This window comes from Felis catus, chromosome B4 (genome assembly GCF_018350175.1).
Source record: "Felis catus isolate Fca126 chromosome B4, F.catus_Fca126_mat1.0, whole genome shotgun sequence".
NCBI classification, from domain to species: Eukaryota; Metazoa; Chordata; class Mammalia; order Carnivora; family Felidae; genus Felis; species Felis catus.
This window is the reverse complement of record NC_058374.1, coordinates 100484600-100489901: the sequence shown is the minus strand read 5'-3', so window position 1 is coordinate 100489901 and position 5302 is coordinate 100484600. Positions and strand designations below refer to the sequence as shown.

Below are 5302 nucleotides of genomic sequence, written 5' to 3'. Positions count from 1 at the left end.
GTTGCCCAGAAAATCCCTCCTTGTTACTAGCCCCAAATGTGTAACATGTCCACTTCCAGACCACTTATTAGCAAGAGGTACAGGATTGCCTCTATCCCATTTAGACTTGTCCCTGCAACTGAAACACATGGGCTCGACTGGGGCGGGGTTGACACTTGAAGGAAGCTTGGTTCTGTTAGAGTGTAATAAGCGGGATATAGATGAGGGTGGCAATTTCACTAGCATCCGCCCCCTCTCCCTGCAGTCACATGGCATCACTGCCTGGGGAAGGACAAATGGCTTCTCAGTCCTTATCAGTTCAAACAGACATCAGCTGAGAAGTACATTTTTCCTTCTGCTGTGTAGTCCCTTGTATTCCTTTTAAATATATATATATATATATATATATATATATATAGAGAGAGAGAGAGAGAGAGAGAGAGAGAGAGAGAGAGAGAGAGTTGGTTTTTTTTGAGAGAGAGAGCAAGATGGAAGGGAATTTGATTCCTCCCCTGCTCTTTTGCTTGCTCTCTCTCTCAAAAAGGAGCAGAGAGAGGGGGAGAGAGAGAATCCCAGGCAGCTTCCACGCTGTCAACGCAGAGCTCGCCTCGGGGCTTGATCTCAGGAACATAACCTGAGCAGAAACCGGGAGTTGGACGCTCAACCGACTGAGCTACCCGGGCGCCCTTCCTTGTGTCTTCTGAAACCCTTGGTACCTACCAGTTCTGCCACCTCCCTGGTACCTCCTGCTGGGCCTCATCCAACCACTGCCTGTGTCAAGTCTGCTGGTTCGCAGTCCTACGTTCACCATACGGCTTGCAGCCCCAAGGAAAATTGCTGGTTTTCTAGGGCGCTGGTCTTTCACTGCCTTGTGCACGCCTCAGGGGCCCAGAAAAGTCCCATGAGGCTGCCTCTAACTCTCCGCCCAGATGGTTTCAGGTAACACTGGGCCCCGTTTCCTGTTTAACTCTGCCCTTTGGAGCTGCCATTTATAAAGCTTCAGCTTGGTATGCAAAAGCAATTAGCTTTTTCAACCCTGCAAGGCCATTCCAGTGAAGTGTTTCACTCATTTTGAGGACCTAAATCATGGAGAAACCCTTGTCTGTACACAGAAGCACATACAAAGGTGTTTATCTTTCCATTTTTGAAATAACAAAAAGCTGTAAGCCAACTAAAGTTCAAACAACATGGATAGTGATCGATTCATAACACATATTACTATTAAATACTTTCAGTGAAATAACTAGACCTACATGCATCAACATGGATACGTCTAAAATACAGAGTACTAAGTGGAAAAAGTAATAGGTAAAGAGACATGCACATTCTACATTATGTATATTTTTAAAGCACTTTTGTAATAAATAATAAAAAGAATAGACACAAAGAATGTACTCTTGCATCAGGATAGTTACTTCTAGAAATGAAAAGGCTTGAAAGAAGTATAAGATGGGGCTGGTGGAATACTCTGCATCTGCAATGTTTTATTTCTTTTTTAACAAAGGAATCTGAAGTCAGTGGGGCAAATGTTAACAGTTGGTAATTTTAGGATACAAACACTCATGGTTTTGTTATATTAACCTCTTCTGGATGTTGGAAATGTTTTGTAATTTTTTAACTAAAATAAATATTTTTACATATTTGTATAACATATAAATATATAAACATTTTATATAAGATATGAGAATATGTAAAAATATTTAATATTTTATACAATAATTTTAGAAAATGATTACTATCTCTCTATGATAAGTCAGTGGCTCCTGCATGGGTGCAGGAGGCTGTAACATCAGTCAGAATAGCTGCTGCCCCATCCTGGAGGAAGTTTGTACAACCCTACCGTGTTGAACTCAGCAGAGGCTATACACTTACCTTTCCAAAGAAATATAGATGGAAGTGATGAGTGTCCCTTTGGAGCAGGCTTTAAGACAGTGCTCATGGTTTTCTATGTCTGTTTTTCCTTCTGCCAAGAAACCACATGTCCCAGGGGGAAGCTGCTCTGTCACGGTCTTCAGCAAGGAGCAGAGTCATAGCCAACCTGCAATGACCATGCAGCATGAACATGAATAAAACTTGCTCTTAAATCACTGAGAATTGGGGTCATTTACTACCTCACCTTCATTTTGGCTATCTTGTCACAATTTAAAAAGCGTAATAAATGAAGAATCGACATAGCATGGGCTTTCAAAATCACTATTAACATTTTGCAATACTCTCTCCCTCTCTCTTCTTTTTAATGCAGAAACTAAGCATTAAGCATTGCATTTAAGCAAACTGAGGAAGAGTTATTTAAACTCAATAAATTCAACGCTTTGAAAACTCCACCTGACCTCCTATTGCCACAGCCCAATTTGGTAACAGACTTTAGGCAAGTGTCATCACACAGTGGTTTTGGGGATAAACCAGGGATTTTGAACTGGGATGTATAAATCATTTTCGAGGGGTAGTTATATATCCAAACAATTTTTAAAGGAATCAAATTCCCTTCCATCTTCAAATTCTATTTGTATTCATTTTTAAATCATATCATAACTGATAATCTTGGTAATTCCTAAACTTAATAGCCTTGGTGATCGCTGCCCAATTGTTACTCTGGTATGACATGTTATGCTACATTGTATTCTAGGGTTTGGCTGGGGGGGGGTAATTTTTTATTTTTGAGAGAGAAAGAGAGAGAAAGAGCACATGCACAAGCAGGAGAGAGGCAGAAAAGGGGGTACAGAGAATCTGAAGCAGGCTCTGTGGTGACAGCAGAGAACCCGATGCAGGGCTTGAACTCATGAACCATGAGATCATGACCGGGGCTGAAGTCAGATGTTCACCCAGCCACCCAGGTGCCCCATGTTGTATTTTTATAATACTCTGTTCTCATCTCCCCTCTGTAAGCCCTTCCTCTCATAAGAAGAGTTTATATCCTACCCAAAGATTGCAAAGGTGCACTGCTTGGAGTATAGAAATCTATGGGACATCCATCACAGAGATGATTTTAAATATTGGTATTGGTGCTGAGAAAGTAAATAATTCTAATGACTGGGTACCAAACCCTTTTGCTGGTCAGAGAGCTTCCAATTCTTTTGCTGTCAACGCCATTGAAGCAAAGCTAAGACAGTTGTCCACTGATTGTGGAAATAAATATATAGAGAAATATATATAGAAAGAGTACTAGGTCATTTTTGGCAAGTAACTCAGAAATCATTTAAAGAATTTGGGTTACATTTTCTAATAAAATTTCTTCCAGTCCCATTATGTATTTCTGTGAATGAAGTTTCTTGAGGCTTCCAACTGGAAAAAATATATAATACATATAATATTGATGCCGATCCTTTCCAGATTCTAGCAATAACAAATATCCATCATACGTAAGTGACCTAATGTTTTTAAAGCTTCATCTATCTAAGGTGTAGATTTCCGAATACAGCACTACTTTTTAATGTTTAATAGTTCTTGATCAACATCTGTAATATATTTGTTTTTCAATCAATTGTGTACTAAAAAAATATAGATAACTAAAGGCTTATAGTCACAGAAAAGTTCTGTAACTTAAATTCTAATTTATATAGTTTTGTTAAGAAAAAAAATATATGATATATATATAACATTATATGTATAACCTTATATATATAATATATATAGTAGATATATTATATATATATATATATTTAACATATATATGTATAAAACATTAGGACGTTAGTCTATTGGGAAAGTAGAATTCAAATAGAAGTTTAAGGGAGAAAAGGAATTATGTGACTATTACTCATTTAAAAGAGCTTGCTCATGAAAGTTTAAAATGGTTGATGGTATATATCAGATCCCTATGGCATTTAGAGTCCACGGTATATACATTAAAAGGAGTGACATGGCAGTTTTATTTTTAAATGGCGATATTCATAACCATAGGAGATTATATTCTTAACAACCATTTCAACTTACAATTAAAATTTTTACATACCAACTTAAAAATGCACCAGAAAGTTTCAAAATTGTGCTAAGGGGTACAGGAACCAACAGTCTGTAGACCACTCCCACATTCCCCAGAGGTGGGCCCCTCTCGCGCCTGTGTCTCGTTCCTTCAGCTCCCCGTAGGCTCCCAGCATTGTCCACGCGGTGGCAGTAGTGTCTATTGAGAAGGACAAATTTCCAAATGTAGCGGATTTCTAAATCATTCCCGTATTTCATTTGTCATCAGCATGCCAAATAAACAGTTTACATATTGCATTAGAACAATAAATGTCCACTGTAACTTACCCACTGCTGCATTTCAAAATATTTCACTAAATTTTCCAGCCAGGTAACAAATAGCTAGAGCTGTAAATACCACAGCTATATACATGTATCTCTTTTCCTCCACCTGGGAATGACCTGTACATTAAAATCACTTTTTATGCTCCTCTCTGTTTTTCTCCCCCACCGCTTACGTAGCCTCTGCCCAACCCCCCAGCTTCAGTTGCTAAGCAACTAAAAGAGCTTTGTTGTTCCTGAACACATTAACTGCCCTCATTTTCTCTAATGAGAACATGGCTGCAGCCCAAATTACCTCCTTTTCCTGAAAAACAGAGCAGGGTGCTTCTGACTTATGCTAATAGTAAGGCAAATCATATCCCAATAGATAAATTCAGGAAAAGGAAACCGGAATGCTCGAGCAACTCTGAACACAGTACCAGACACAGTACTAACAAGGATTCATTTTTGCCTTATGAGAAAGATCGTATAACTGAGCACCTATTGCATGCTAGGCACTGTGGTAGGTCTTCACATTTATTATTTCTTTTAATCTTCAAAATGTTATTTAATACTCAACACTGTTTTTTCAAGGTTTTTACACCCCAGGACAGAGCTGCTTTGTATGATTCAGTTGAGTACAAGGTATGCTGTATTTTTGAGAAAGAGCTATTGATAAAAGGGAAATAGGAACAGAAAACTTTGATAGATAACCATTCATCAGTGATTCTTAGACAAATGATTGTTTGTTTTTTTTATTTTAATTTTTACTTTCATTTTCCATATAGGAAAGCTGTGACCCACAGAAATTAAATGTTTTGCTAATGTTAGAGAGCAAATGGCAGATTTAGATTATGTCAGACTAACACCATTGTGGCACATTGCCTCTCGTTCATCTTGAGTTCAGAATGTTGTAGGAATGACTATCTTAGCTCATTAATTCATCAAAGATGTTCTTTGTCCAACATGTAGAAGAAGTATGAAGAGGATTGCTACTGTAGAACTCTGTTAGGCTTTTCTCTATGCAGGAACAGACCGTTTGCAGTCTTCTGTGTGAACAGAGTTGGATGAACTGGAGTTTAAGCTTTGCTTTGCCACTTGC

General features: G+C 38.3%; 1 long non-coding RNA gene across 1 annotated transcript; it reads right to left on the bottom strand.

Moving 5' to 3' along the window:
- Positions 1 to 548: 548 nt before the first annotated feature.
- LOC123386839 lies at positions 549 to 4471 on the bottom strand. Its single transcript, XR_006601282.1, has 3 exons — positions 4228 to 4471; positions 3932 to 4099; positions 549 to 2017 (listed from the first exon to the last, which is right to left on the bottom strand). It is a non-coding gene; the product is annotated as an uncharacterized LOC123386839 (long non-coding RNA).
- Positions 4472 to 5302: the final 831 nt, after the last annotated feature.